The 15,613-nt window shown below is 38.4% G+C and overlaps 1 long non-coding RNA gene across 1 annotated transcript in view; it reads left to right on the top strand.

Annotated features, from left to right (window-relative positions):
• The window catches only part of LOC142826697 (uncharacterized), a 195,789-nt gene extending 180,953 nt beyond the window's left edge, over window positions 1–14,836 (top strand). Inside the window, exon 3 of the long non-coding RNA XR_012900900.1 lies at window positions 13,957–14,836. This is a non-coding gene — a long non-coding RNA (uncharacterized LOC142826697). The remainder of the gene's footprint in view (window positions 1–13,956) is intronic.
• Window positions 14,837–15,613: the final 777 nt, after the last annotated feature.

Here is a 15,613-nt window from a genome sequence, read left to right as displayed (position 1 = left end):
CAAAGAGACAAAGGAAATCAACCCCTTGCTACAACTTGATTACCCCTGATTTTAAGAGGACACAGGAATGGACTATTAAATTGGTGTGGTGGGAATAAGAGTTTTAAAACCTATCCAACTAATTGAGATGGATAATAACTATTTGAGTGGACTCAGCTCTTGATGCATTCATTTTCTCTCTTCAGTTTCTTGTCCTTAATTCTTTTTTTTAATATACTTTTGACTGCGTTTCCCTTCATCCCTTCCTAAAAAGAGGATAAATAAGGTTCTATGGTCCCAAAGGAGTGTAGGGCAGATTTTCAAATGTATTTAGCTATGTAGTGGAATTTTCAAAAGCGATGAAGGAGGCAAAATTAACAACTGACCCAGGGCCTGGAGACTTAAAAGGGCCACTGAAGAGCTGGCTGGTGGGGCCCAGTGTGGTCCAAGTGTCACTGAGGGCTAGCTGCCCCCAGCCTTACCCCTCCCCCACACCTTGCCCAGGACCTGTCAATTCTGTTAATTCCCCCTCCCCCCTTTACATCTTGGTTTCCAAGAACCATTGAAATTAAACAGCCTGCAAAGGTGACCAGAACATTTATTTTATTTTCCCAGACAGAGATGCTAGCATGGCTTTCAGTGGGCCTTGAGCCGATACTTTATTACAGTAAGAAGAGGGTCCCTTGACAGATGAAACTTGGACTTTGTTGCTGTCATTGGCAGCTTGCAAAAGGGTTATACATTTTACACTTTAGGAAATTGATCTTTTTGTGAGGGTAAAAATCCTTAGAGGAGATCAGTATTATGCTACTTTCCAGAAGAATGAGACACATTTTTGTAATTTGGTTACATTGAAATACAAAAGAAGGCTCAGAGCTATTTAATTCCAGAAACTCCCCTTTGGGCGATGTGGTTTTTAAGTATTTGAGACAGTCTGTGTGAAATGGCTGAACAGTCATGAATTGATTTAGGAGCTGTCTTATCTGAGGGTGGTGGCAACAGCAGGAATAGCAAGCTGTTATGGCAATTCATTTGTGAGACTTCATTTGACTTGTGAGCTGTGAAATCACCTAAACAATATGCTGCAAACTAATGGCATGCACAAATTCATTGCCTGTAGTGCCACATCTCCTTTTAGTAAAGAGTTATACTCAAATTTCAATACTCTTAGCTTTGCTAACATGCCCAGTTCTATTGTGTCTCTTTTGTTTAGCTTATCCTAGTGTCATTAACTGGAATTATAGTCCAGTTTTCTTCTTAAAATTAAAAACAACTATAATTTGACTCTAGCAAACAACGTATGTTAATAACAATAAGTATGTGCTATGTTCCAGTTTTCCAATGTTTCCTAAAATATTTACATGAGGAAATCCTACACTCTGTCTTTAAGGAGATTTAATATACTTGACTAGTTTCACTGCCTAGCTCTTTTGCAAACCCAGGGAAAAATCTTAACCTTTTATAAAGAGTTCTATTGTTTAATAACCCTTCTTTTCCTCCACAATTAAGCTCTGGCATACATTCATAAGAGACAAGCAAATCCAAAGACTTCACTTTCAGAGTATAACACATACATTTTATATCCATAATTCTGTAATCATTGCACATTAAACCAGCCTCTGAAATAAACCGATGGGTCAACTCTGTTTCATGAGCTAATAAATAAAACATGCAGTCTGTTGTGCAAATATAATTTAGCATTCAAATAACAAGCATTTAACAAATGCATAACTAATCCCAAAGCCTGAATTTCCCATCACATTTTTCTTGGATTCATATCCATGCTCCTTAATGTACCAAATACAGTATAGCAGACAGAAGCTTATCTGTAATCCCTACCTTCAGGGTTTGACACTCATAAAGAGTGTTATAAGAAGTATTCTGTTAAACTTTGATAACCATTAAACAAAAGATTTTACAAATTTCAATCCAGTCATGTCTGATTACATTTCAGTACATACCCAATATAAGGTCAACAAAGTGGTGATAGCAAACAACAATACTACCACATATGTATATATTCAGGGTCACGTTTTCCATACTGTTTTTCAAGTTATTTTATTGTTCTGTTCCTTTTAGTTACATAAATGTTTTTAACCATTAGTAAAAACCAATATGATTTTAGAGTAGCAAAAACATGGCTGTAAACTTGTTACAGACATTAACAGTCAGAAAGACTCTGAGGCTGTGTCCAGACTCAAGGGTTTTTTCGAAAAAAGTAGCCTTTTTTCGAAAAAACTTCTCCTGCGTCTAGACTACAGCCGCGTTCTTTCGAAATTAAATCGAAAGAACGCGGCTTTTCTTTCGACGGCGGAAAACCTCATTTCACGAGGAAGAACGCCTTTTTTCGAAAGTGCTCTTTCGAAAAAAGGCATTCTTGAATGCAAACAGGGCTTTTTCGAAAGAGAGCATCCAGACTGCCTGGGTGCTTTCTTTCGAAAAAGTGGCTTGCTTTTTCGAAAGAACTGCTTGCAGTCTAGATGCTCTTTTTTGAAAGAGGCTTTTTTGAAAGTATCTTTCGAAAAAGCCTCTTTCGAAAGAGGCTTGCAGTCTAGACGTAGCCTGAGTTACCAATAATGCATGTTTACAGTTTATTAGAATGCCTGTATGTATAAGACAAAAACCCACTGGAAACAGAAAATCCCTTGGCTGAATCCCAAATTAAAAATACAGGTTTTGTTGCTGTCTCTCCCTAAGAAAAAAACTACAGCAAGATACATGTGAGAGGGATTGGAAGCTGGATAGTTTAGTGCAGATTTAACCAGGCCTCCTCCATTTTTGCACCCACCAATGATTGCAATCACTTTTACATCTCTAGTTGTTTGTATATCTACATCTCTGATCTGTGATCCCAGTCAAGTGCTTAGTTATGCAAGGGGTGTTAACTGAGCCAGGCAATAATCAGGGAAACTATGTGAGAAACACAAATTGGACCCTTTTGTAAACATGCCTCACTCCTGTAAGTCTAAATCTGGAAACTAACTTCCAAAAATCTGGCCCCAAATGCCCACCAAATCCAACCCATGTCTTCCTGGTGGCTTCCCCACTGTCTCTAGCACACTTGGATGTAAGCAACAACCCTTTACCCACCCTGACTTCCTCACATTTAGTCCATCTCTCTGGGCAGGAAGGAATAGTAGCTGTGGAAATATTGTGAACTGATGCAGGGCAAGGTTCCCCCAGCTTCTATGTATGGAAAACTGCTAGAGCCAAGAAAAGATATCTGAGGATTGCATGAAGCTAACAACAATACTACCATTGTATCTCCCCACATTCAAGAAGGGAATGGTACCAGATAATAGTATATTTGATGACTGTGCTGTGACGAATTCACACTGAACAATTTAGAACAATTTAGAGAGTTTTTAAAATTTGTCTGCCTGCCTAGAAAAAACTAGTTATACATTTATTCCAGTATCTTGTTTTGGACATTGACCAGCATTTGGTCATTCAGAGAAGAGGGCAAGAAATCCAAGAATGTATAATCTCATAAAAGCTTGCCCAAGGGAATTGTCTTCCGAATGCTGGGCAACTAATGACTGTTTTGTGCCCTGATTCAAGAGCTTCAATATTTTGTAAACTGTTTTTCTGGTCAGGTAATGGTGAAAGACCTCATTAGCCATATAAATGTCCAGTTCTTACTACAATCTTACTCAGCTCTTAACTTCAAAGATGGCTTGCAGCAACGAGTTCCACAAATTAAATGTGTCCTATAAAATTATTTTTGTATCATCTTAAAAATTGTTGCCTTTCAAATTAATTGAGTATCACCTTCTGTTGCATAAAGATAGAAGAAATGGAAACTGTCCAATTTAACCTGTACCATATAATTTAGCCTTTTATATATCCAGTACTCTGATCCATTTTATTTGCCCCTGTCCAAACAAAGCAACACTCCTAAGATTTTACTGTTTTGTCATGTGGAAACCTTTGCATTCAAGTTGCTAATTATTTTGGCACATATCTTTAGAATCCTTCCATTTGCACAGTATCTTTTTTTAAATCTTAGAGGTGACCAAAATTAAATTTCCTGCAGCTTTCTAGGTCAATGTTTCATTCAGAAAGAATGCAAGTAAATGTTGAACAAGTGGCAATTTATTAAAATGTGAGGGTGACTCTGCTCATGTGGATGAGTTGCTTCCAATGGAATGTATTACATTCTCTGTTCTATTGCTGTACCATGAATATCAGTCCACCCCAGGGAACACTTGCTTTCTCCTTCCAATTCCACTGGTCATGATACAGTATGTCCATATTATAAGGATTGAAGACCAAAATATTATGAAGCATATTTACTAAGGAATGTTGTTACATGGTCAGTGATCACATTGTCACCAAAATCTTTGGTGGCACAATAAGATCATCAATGATAGACACTGAACAACCTGAGAGACCATTTTAAGAACTTATTTAGACATTAATTTGGATGGTACTTGATCTATCAGAATGCTGTGTCACTTTGGAATTTTCCCCAATGATCTTGATGAACACTAACCATCAGTTTTGATGGCAATGTAGTATTTTCAGTATTTTCCACCATCACACATTTTTTGTTTCTTTCTGTACCCCTATTGTGTTTTTACTTGAGCTGTCCACAGTGATGCCTATCGGTAATATTTTCTAAAACATCTATTGTTAGAAATCTAAATCATAGTGAATATCATTGAGAATTAGGTCCTACATAATGCATACACTTTTGAAATGTCTATCCTAGGGCTCTTTCATGAATAAATATAAAACCCAGCAATGTGTATAAACAGTCCAATTTATTGCATACCTTGAATTTGTCAACCATTAATTCAATTTGCTATCATGCTGCCAATTGTCCTGTTTTGCTGGGTCTTTCAGGAATGCCACACATACTTCTTTTCTTGACTGACTCAACTTCTATATCATCTGCAAATTTTGCCACCAAATTATTCACTCTTAGGACCACTAATAAATATATCAAAATGACATAAACAGTACTGCAGATCATCGGAATAGTCTTTCTCTCTTTATGCATGTAGTAGTTTGTAAACTCTCATTGTGGCATTTGCTAGTTTCTAATTCTCTGAAGTGGCACCTGTTGAATGTGCCTAAGCATATGCAATTATTACTTTGTGCCCAATTAGGCATGCAATTGCCAGTTTAAAGTGTGAATCTTTATGAAAATGTATTCCATGGTGTCACAAGTTAACCTTAACATTATTTAAATGAAGAGAGAAAGGTTGTAATTTTGTGTATTTTAATTAATCTTGTAAATATTCAACCTGCTAATACCTGCAGCAGCTATCAGATTGAGTATCAGCTATAAGAACTTAATTAACTACAGGTTGAATCTCTCCTCCTCTAGATGAAAACGGTTTTTGGCAAGGCTGTTTATGATATCAGCAGGAAAACAGGAAATGACTTGGAAAACATGATTAGAACAGCAGCTTAAGGGTACTTTAGTCAGCTTTCATTGCTTAAGACTAAGTGGCTGCAGCAGGATGAGAGAATTCATGATGAGAAAGCTAGGAAGCAAAGAAAATGACTTCATTTGGTTTGAAATTGATTCAGTTTGGCACCTTGTATCACTGTCCCCGTTTATAGTTGGTAGTAGAGAGACATTCTTTAGCTTGCTTTGAGATTCATTTTAATGTTCAAATCTCATTCAGTTTTACATTTGGCTTTACATACTTATCCTTTTCTCAAGCTCTGAGATACTATTTATTTAGGCAGGCCACTGAACAAATGGCTTTCTTCATTAATAATAATCATGTAACATTTGAAGTCTCCGACTCTGCAGCTACTTATAGAACAGTTAGCTTAACTTTCATATTTTGCATGATATTGGCACAAATTATTAAACCATCAGTCTATGAGCACTGAGGTGATAATACGTTACAAGGAATAGCCAGCATGGATTGGTTTAAAACAAATCATGTCAAATTAACCTAACATCCTTCTTTCATAGGCTTACTAGTGTAGTGAATAGGGAAAAGCAGTAGATGTGGTATATCTTTATTTTAGTAAGACTTCTGACATAGTCCTATGTGACATTCTCATAAGCAAACAAGGGAAATGTGGTCTACATGGCATTAATATTACAGTGTGAACAACTGATTGAAAGACCATGCTCAAAGTCTAGTTATCAATAGATTCCTGATAGTCTGGAGCATGGCTCAAGTAAGGTCTCACAGGGAGCAGTCATGGGTCTGGTACCATTCAATATTTACATTCATGACTTGGAGAATACACTCTTAAAATTTGCGAATGGAGGACAGGATTAGTGTTCAAAATTATCTTGAAAAATTAGAGAACTATTCAATAATCAACAAGATTAAATTTAGCAAATATAAGTCTAAGTTCTACACTTAGGCTATGTCTAGACTGCATTGCTTCTCTGGGGTACCTCAGAAATTTTTTTTGAAAAAGCGGACATGCTTTTTTATCATCCCTGTAAACCTTGTTCTATGAAGAATAAGGGATGTGTTGAAAGAGCACTTTTTTTTCCAAAATTTGACACTGTTTAGATGTGCCAGATTTTGAAAAAGCCTCTTTTGAAAGTAAATCAGAAAAAGATACGCAATTTGCATACCACAAATTGGGTATCATTTTCCAATTTAACTCTGCAATCTAGATGCAGCCCTAGAAAGGTAAATCTAAAAGGACATCTACAACTTGAGGAATAACTGGTTAGGTATTAGGTAAGTGGTGGTATTGCTGAATACTTGGGGTTATAGTGGATCACAAATTGAATCTGCAAAAGCGGTGAGGAGTCCTGTGGCACCTTATAGACTAACTGAAGTGTTGGAGCATAAGCTTTTGTGGGCAAAGACCCACTTCGTCAGTTAGTCTATAAGGTGCCACAGGACTCCTCGCTGCTTTTGCAGATTCAGACTAACACGCCTACCTCTCTGATAAATTGAATATGAGTCAACAATGCAGTATAGTTGCAAAAATGGCTAACATCATTTGGGATGGAGGGATAACAGCAGAGTTTAAATTCTTATCAAGTTCTTTCCAGAGCCCTTGACCCTTTGAGAGGTGCTGAGACTCAGGTCTTTTGTGTCACAGGGTACACCAGGACACCCACATCTTTGAAGATATTTAGCTCCATACAAACCTAAAGGTGGAGCTGCAGTGTAAGAACAGCACTCAATACGGGGTTCTGAAGATTTACACCATAAGTGAGATCAAAATCTGTCTCTTCTGTTTTCATGTTTGTTTGTTTTACCACCTGTTACACTTTTTAAGTAATAGCTATAATAAATATTCCCCTCTGTCACACAGAGTTTCTCTGTGACTTTGGACAATTCACTTAGTCTGTAAAATCGGTCTAATGATACCCACTGTGAAAAGGTGAGCCTTAATTAATGAAATCTAGTTCTGCCCCTTCTTTCATCATCATTGTCCCAATCTGACACCATCATCTGCTGAGTGCTAGTAGATGTCCTGAAGGATAGCTACAGAGTGGACAAGCAGTGACACAAAATCTGTATATCTTGTTTCATCCACATGTAGCTAAATAGCAAGCAAATAATCCCTTCTGTCAGGAATCTTGGCTCAGAGAGCAAATCTGCCTCAGGATTTAAGTGTAATCTGAGATGCTGGCAAAGATCAAACTTTTCTGCTGTTTACGTATCTTCATCTTCAGAGATCATTACCTCTAGCAGAACTTTGTTTCAGAAGAATAAACACTCTGCAGCATCTTCCAAACTCTGAGCATTTCCTCTCATGCTAAGTAATCTATGGGTACGTCTAGACTACACTTCTCTGTCGACAGAGAGATGTAGATTAGGCATGTCAAAATGTAGATTAGGCACGTCAAAAAATGAGGTTTATAGGATCTGTCGAAAAAGGGTTTATTTTTCGACAGATCCCCATCTAGACTGCCATTTTTTTCGAAAAAGCTCCGTGTCGAAAAAAAGCTGAGGCCATGTTTATGCTAATGAAGCATGGGATATTTAAATCCCTGCTTCATTAGCAATTTCAACGTGCCTAATCTACATCTCTCTGTCGACAGAGAGGTGTAGTCTAGACACAGGTTATATGTAACAATGCCACCTGCTGATACCTACATGGTGCTAGTAAAGAGCTGTGATAGCCTCAGATGAAAGGTGTTAAATAAGTGGAGTTTAATCTGTTTACATCAGTCACTTCCTTTTGTTTGGATATGGGGATTGTAAAAAAGATTCACTTTTTGGAACTTCAAAATAAATGTTTCTGGTCAGCAAAGTCTGTCTAAATCTATTATGAGATTTTGTAGATGGCTTTACTTTTGTATAGTTCTGTAATATAAAGATTCTGGTCATCCCTTTTTACTGGAATACTTTTGAAATGTAACGTAATTCCTCAGATATTTTATATTTCTTTCATCACCAGTATTTTTTCTGGCTAAAACTAATTTTCTTTTATGTTGTAAGTGACTTATTTACAACAAATAAAACCAGTCTTAAAAGAGAAAGAATGTAATTATCACCTAGACCTCATCTAAATTACATTTCCATGGTATAATACAATTTATTTTTATACAGTGTCCTTTACACTATTTTGCCAAATATTTTAAGGAGGAAGTCCATCATCAGCAAAAGAGAAAGGGAAGTTTTTACGGTGAGGCTTAAATAAGATAAATGAACCAGTGACTCAAAGGGAAGTGCGAGTTTCATTAGGGCAAACACAATTCCCCAGGTATGGAGGGCAATGAGGACGGGGAAGATAAGTGGAAGAGAATAGGTAAATAAAGTGTTATGACATAACAGAGCAAGTGGGATGGAGAGAATCTATTTCCTTTGTGGCTTACATCCTCTTGGTGTTCAATGCCTCCCAAAATACAATAATATGGAACTTCTTTCATAGTCTCATTTCCCTCTAGTATGCAGGGACTGTATGTTGTTTAGTTTGTACTGTATTTTTAATGTGCCATTATTGTGGGAATGCTGGGGAATGGAGTTTTGCATTTTGTGCTTGTCACGCTGAAGATTACAATCATCTTGAACCCAATCAAGAGTGAGCTCCAAGTTCATGGGCCAGTTCCCTAGAAAGCTCCATCTCATGCTTGAGACTGACAGTTTAACTGTTTTGTTGCAATTGTTGTCATGGAGGGGTGATGATCATTTGGGGTGAGGGGGGAAGTCCCTTAATGTAACTTTGAGTCAGTTCCTTGGAGGAAATTGAAGATGAGGACTGAAACCTAGAATTTACTTAGACATTGTAAGGAGATTCAGAAGAGGAAGAAACAGGGAGGACTGAAGGGCTTCACATAGGCCACATTTACTTTTCTGGGGTTCTGGAGTTAGTGGATTTTATGGACCCCCTTTGGCTCTGCGGTGGGGACAAAATGAGGGGTTCAGTGTGCAGGACAGGGCTGCCAGTGATTGGGATAGGAATGGGGTTCAGGATCTGGGAGGGAGGTGGGATGCAGAAGGAGATGAGGGTGCAAGGTTTCAGTAGTGACGGATGGCAGATCAAGGAGCAATGGTCTCAAATTACAGTGGGGGAGGTCTAGGTTGGATATTAGGAAAATCTATTTCACCAGGAGGGTGGTGAAGTACTGGAATGGGTTACCTAGGGAGGTGGTGGAATCTCCATCCTTAGATGTTCTTAAGTCTCAATTTGACAAAGCCCTGGCTGGGATGACTTAGTTGGGATTGGTCCTGCTTTAGATAGGGGGCTGGACTCAACCCCCCTGAGGTCTCCTGCAGTCCTATGATTCTAAGGACTGGGTGGGAGGTAAGGTGCAGAAGCAGGCTGGGAGTAGGGTGTCTGGCCAGGGGTAATGAGCAGGAGCAAGGGAGGGTTCAAGGAGCAACATTGGAAGCAGGAGCAGACTGGTGGTAGTGTGTCTGGCCACCGGCAGGGAGATGGGGACAAGGAGTGCCTGGGGCTAAAGCTAGGGGGCAGAGTGGCTGAGGGGGTTCAGGAAGATGGGGGAAAGGGTGCACCTTGAAACAGGGCTGGGGTCAAGGTGGCGCAGGGGGATTCAGGGAAATGGAGGGGTAGAGGGCATGGAGGCTTGGTGCGGCAAGGCAGGGGTGGGCAGGTAGGTGACCCCAGGGTGTCCAACTCTTCAGGGGATACGATACCACGGGGTCCAGTCCATGGCACCCTTGGGGGCTGAGCTTCTGCTCAGCTCCTCCCACCAGACAGAGTTCCCATGGGTGTAAAGTAGTGTTCCCTCTAACATTTTCTATCCTTGAGCGGGCTGAATTTTCTTTTGAGTGGATTGAATTGTCTTATGTGCATCACCAATATTGAGGTAATGTGTCAATATACACTATGAATACAAAAAAAAAACCCTCATACAATATATACATATATTTTAAGCAGTCCATATGTGGGAAATAAAATATATTAAAACAAGACACCTGTGACTAGTTGCTGTGAGGAATCCTTCCTGACTACAAAGGTGCTGTAAAAAGGTAGTGCATTAGCTTTCTTCCACTGGAGGAAAGTAGAAGCCCCAAAACAAATTAACACATGGCTTCAGGATTTATAGACATTGGCATGTTTCAAAGAGCTTGCAAATTAGTTCTAAGGTGCTGTGGGACTTTTCACTGTTTTTTCAGTTAGGGTATGTCTACACTTACCCCTTAGTTTGAACTAGGGAGGCAAATGAAGCATACTGAAGTTGCTAATGAAGTGCAAGATTTAAATATCCCGTGCATGATTATCATATTCGCGGCCAGTCACCATTTAAAAAAGCCAGTAGCCCGAATTAAGTCGCCGCATATAGACGCAGTAGTCCAAACCCCAAACCCCCCGCTGCATGGAAGAGGGAGGGTGAGCTCCTGCTGTGGCCCCCGCACTTTGAGACCCACTACCCCAACCAGGCCATGGTCTGCAAACAAACTGTCCATGGGCTGCATGCAATCCAAGGGCCACTTGTTGAGGAACCCTAATCTAAAGCTTTCTCACGAACGGCAGTTGGTCCAATAAAAGATATTACCTCACCCATGTTGTTTCTCATTTCTTCCTTGCATGAGCAGACTAAACATTTGTTTAGGGCCCCAAGCAGCGAAAGGGGCCCCCTATTAATTATTAGTATTTTTGCTTAGGGCCCCCAATGGGCTAGCATCAGCAACAATGGTGTTTTATAGTTGATTCTAATTTAGTCTGTGATTCACTACAATCACTAAATCCTTTCTTCAGTACCAGCTCTTAGGTAGTCATTTCCCACTTTGTATTCGTGCATCTTTCCTTGGTGTGGCACCATTCATTTGTTCTTGTTAAAATTTCATCCTATTTATTTCAGACTATTTCTCCAGTTTGCCAAGATCATTTTGAATTCTAGCCCTTTCCCCCAAAGCACTTGCCATCCCTCCCAACTTAGCATTGTCTGAACAATTTATAAATGTATTTAGTGAGGCAGAGTGGCTTCCCTCCAAGCCATGTCATGATGGTGAGTGGACTGAAGCAAGCCCTGCCCCTCATGCCAGAAGCAGAGAGGTAGAAAAGAAAGTATTAGAAGCAGGGCCTCTAGCTCGGTTAGAAGAGACCCAGGAAAGAAGTCAGATGTTTCTGCCTCACTGCTGGTTCCCAAATCAGAAACTGAGGTAGGCCAACCCTGCCATTGGAGGTGAGGAAGGGGAGCTGCTAAGATTGCTGCCAGATAAGCACCCATAACACTCCTAGGACTGCTGCCAGACAAGTATAGCCATTTTCTGAGTACCACAAAGAGACCAAGGATCAGTGAGCAATGGAGCCCTATGGACAGATAGGGGTAAGTAGTAGCTCAGGGAAACCAGACATTAGTCTGGTCATGTGGTCAGGGCATTAGTCAGCATGTCACAGTGGGATATCTGCTCACCCAACAGGATAACCCACCACCACTGTTAGGCCCTTGGGCTAGAGCCAGTGTAGTACATGGGCACAGATTTCCCTGTTTCCCCTGCTGCTGACTTCACCTCTTCAGCCAACTGAAGAGTATTCTAGAATGTATCTCATCAGGCCCTGCAAACATGAAGACATCTCACTTGTCTAAGTCATTCTTAACATGTTATTTCCCTATTTAGCTTCATATCCTATCCTTCTTCTCCTTATGTTCATTAGGACAGCCAAATGATTCCTGCTAATTTTTTTTATGAAAACAAATTAAAAAAGGATTTAACACTTTACCAATTGTTGCATTTTCTATTATTGTTTCCCCCTCATTAATCAGTAATAGTCTCACCCTATTCTTGTTCTTGATCTTGTTTGTAAGGGCATGTCTACACTAGGAAATTATTTTTAAATAACTAAATTCAACTTATTAATTCCCAATTTTACAAAATCGAAATAGAATGTCCCCACTATGGGGAAGCCTTGAAATTAGTCCAAGGCAGGCTCCATTAATGTGGATACACTACCTTAACTTAGACCCCCAGGAAGCAGTAGGGAGTAATTAGTCTGAATTACTCTGGGGAATAATTATTTTGAAATAGCGGTACCAGAGTGTCCACACTAATCCTATTTCAAAATAACTATTTCAAAATTATCATTATTCCTCATGGAAAGAAGGAGTATAGATTTTGAAATAAGCAGCCCATTATTTCAAAATAACAAGCTTAGTAGTGTGGCCACTCCACTTATAAATTTGACCTAAGGAGGTGTCATAATCAGGAGTGCTGACCAGCAGTCGGTGACTGTACCTAGCAGGTATCAGGTGGTCAGCCAATAACAATTCAGATAGGAATTTCAAACTGGAAAAGAGGGCTTTTTTCTCTTCTTCTGTGTTTGAGAGGCAGAACAGTTTCTTCCAAGTATTAAGGGAGATGGGAGACACTTCTCTCTCCAAGAATAGATTTCTTACTATGTGTAAGTAGGGAAAAGTTTAGCTAATCCATTAGGATTTATTGTTTTCCCTGTTTGGGATTTTGGAAATAATGCCTGAGCTGTTAATTGTGTTTTTTTTTTCTTTGTAACTAAGTTTTAGACTAGGCGGTTTCCCTGAGTATCTATATCAATTGATGGGTCTTTCCATCTAGCCACTTCACTTTGCTTGAAACTGTAGGTTTGTTTTAATAATAAAGAATTGTTTTCTAATTAACTGAGATTGGTTGATTGTTGCGTCCTTAGGACTCAGCGCCTAGTTACAAGGGCAGAGTCCATTGTTGTCTGTGAATTCCCTCTGTTTTTTCCCAACTCCAACTAAAACAGAGGTTGGGGCAGGGGGAGAGTTTTACCTTAGGGAGGAGATTTTCCCAAGTGATCTCTTTCCTGTTTTTTCTTGGAATTACTTGGGTGGTGGCAGCGGATTCCCCAAAATCTGGGTATTAGGATGGGGGGGGGGGGAGTTTTTATACAAGAACCTGTAGAGGCAAGGTTTTGGAGTGCTCTTGCATTTGTCATGCCAGCCTTGACAGGGGGGTTATATTTAAATAATGCCCTAGTGCTGACCAGGGCTCAGGTATTTGTAAAATATTGTGTTGTGATCCTATTTGTCCCTAGCTAGTTCAATCTAGTAGAATCTCAGAGACAAGGCTGGACATAACAGATGTATAGATTGTTCAAAACTAACTCTGCTTCCAGCTGATGGGAATTCAGTTATGTTGCCCAACACAGATAAACAATGGATTTTTGCAGTAGAAATTATTTTGGTATCCAGAAGCAATGAGGCATCCATACGGATGTTGATGTTGCAGAGTCATTTAATAATCTGAGAGTAAATGCCTTGTTGATGAACAGTGATGATACAGAGTTGCAAATTCATCCAAGTGTTCTCTTTTCTGCACCAGCAACACCTTAGTCTATCAAGGATGCAGCTCCAGAAATGGAAATTAGACTATCAGGAAAATTACAGGATATGGAAGTGAGATAATCTTGCTTCCTGGAGAAAAATATTTCAGCTGCAGCATATTCTCCATCTATGAAAGTGGGATTTGTGTAGAAGAGGAATTAATAATAATACCTAACTCTTACATGGTATATTTAATTAGTAGATCTTAAAGCACTTCAAAATCTTTAATGTACTTATCATCCACCACACCTCATCAGTAGAGAAGTAAGAGAAGTGCTTTTATCTCTGTTTTACAGATAAAGGAAAGAAGAAAGACAGTCAAATGACTTCCTAAGATCACTCCACTGTGGTGGATCAGAGAACAGTCAAGAGGGGAAAGCATGATAAAGACTCGGAATCTGTTAATGAGACGGTGAAAGAAAACATTGAAGAAAAACAAATTCATAGGAAGGCTCTGGATTTGGAGAAGGAGCTCCTGAAAGGTAGTCGATCATTAGCTCTGAAAAATAAAATAGCTGATCGATCTGCAGAGTAGTCAATTTAGTTTTTAAAAAACAGCTAATAGTAAAGAACTGTAGCTAAACTGTTTACAGCGCAGCTTGCAACTTTAATTATAACAGAACTATATTTTGATATTATAGAGGAAGCAGTGATTTAATTTGATTTATTAAAAATTCAAATGAATTCTCTGCAAATTGAAATGGATGCTAGCTATCACTTATATTAACTCACTTCAGAGCTGTATATAGGGACATAATATTTAACAGAACTCACAAATGTAATAACTCAGTGGGGAGATCTGCTTAAAAACTGTCAACTCTAGAGAAAGTGAAGTTTTTTGGTAATCTGTGGTACTTTGCTAAAGAACTACAAACTTCTTTTTAATAACATTATTTTTAAAGTTAATCAGTGTGTTAGGAACAAGTAATTTTTAAATTACATGTTACAGCTTGTCTTTTTGTTAAAGAACAAATCATACGGGTGTAACTAACATTCATTTTATTTAATGCATGTGAAACAAGATGAAAATAAGCTGGTATATCTTATTTTTAATCGGAATTAAAAAGCATAAGATCTGAAATGCAATTTCTCTGGATAACTATTTTTAAAAAGATATTTTATGTTATCATTGCATATTGTTCAATTCATACATTTGATAGTCCAAAGAAATTTAGTTGCTTGGTATATATTTGTGGCTCACAATAAAAATGTTTAATCACTTCTTTGAAAGCAACTCATTTTTAATTAGCCTAAAGATTGTTGTATTTAATTTTTACTCATATCCTTTAATTCATAAAATAAACTGTAGTGTTTCTATTTCAACAATGCTAGCCTGAAAATGAGTTTATAAAAGCTACAGGCTTTTGACAGTGTTTGCAGATCACCTTTCATGTCAGGAAAACAAAGATATAGCCATTTATTTTACCACAATACATTTTTAGAATGCTTCTAAATCCTTACATGTGCTATCATTGTATAAGTAGAACATAGTCCTGCTTACACTAGTCAGTGGCAAATTTTCCAGAGACTTCAATAGTGTATGATTAGTTCCATACAGCATTTCTTATTATATGGACAAATTTGAAACAACTTATATTAAGAAATAAAGGAATGGTGTTCCAGTGATGGAAACTATCCAAAGTTATAAATGCTTATGAAGTTTATGGCAGTCAGAATGTAATAGGCAACATTGCAAAGCAATAAAAATGTCTAATGCAAGGTATATTCTTTTAATGCAGAAATGAATATAGATAATAGATATATAAAATTCATAGCAACATTTAGACAATAAGATCCACAACTTGGAAGAACCATCAATGCATAAAACTTATATTTGGAGAGTCTATATCCCTAATTTTTTTATTCCATCTAATCTATATAGCTATCTAATACTTTCTTACAGCTCTTGGCCTCAATAATACTTTATGGCAGTGAATTCCACAAGTTTATTAT

The sequence above is a fragment of the Pelodiscus sinensis genome, chromosome 2 (genome assembly GCF_049634645.1).
Source record: "Pelodiscus sinensis isolate JC-2024 chromosome 2, ASM4963464v1, whole genome shotgun sequence".
Lineage (NCBI taxonomy): Eukaryota > Metazoa > Chordata > Testudines > Trionychidae > Pelodiscus > Pelodiscus sinensis.
This window is presented reverse-complemented; position numbering and strand designations above follow the sequence as displayed.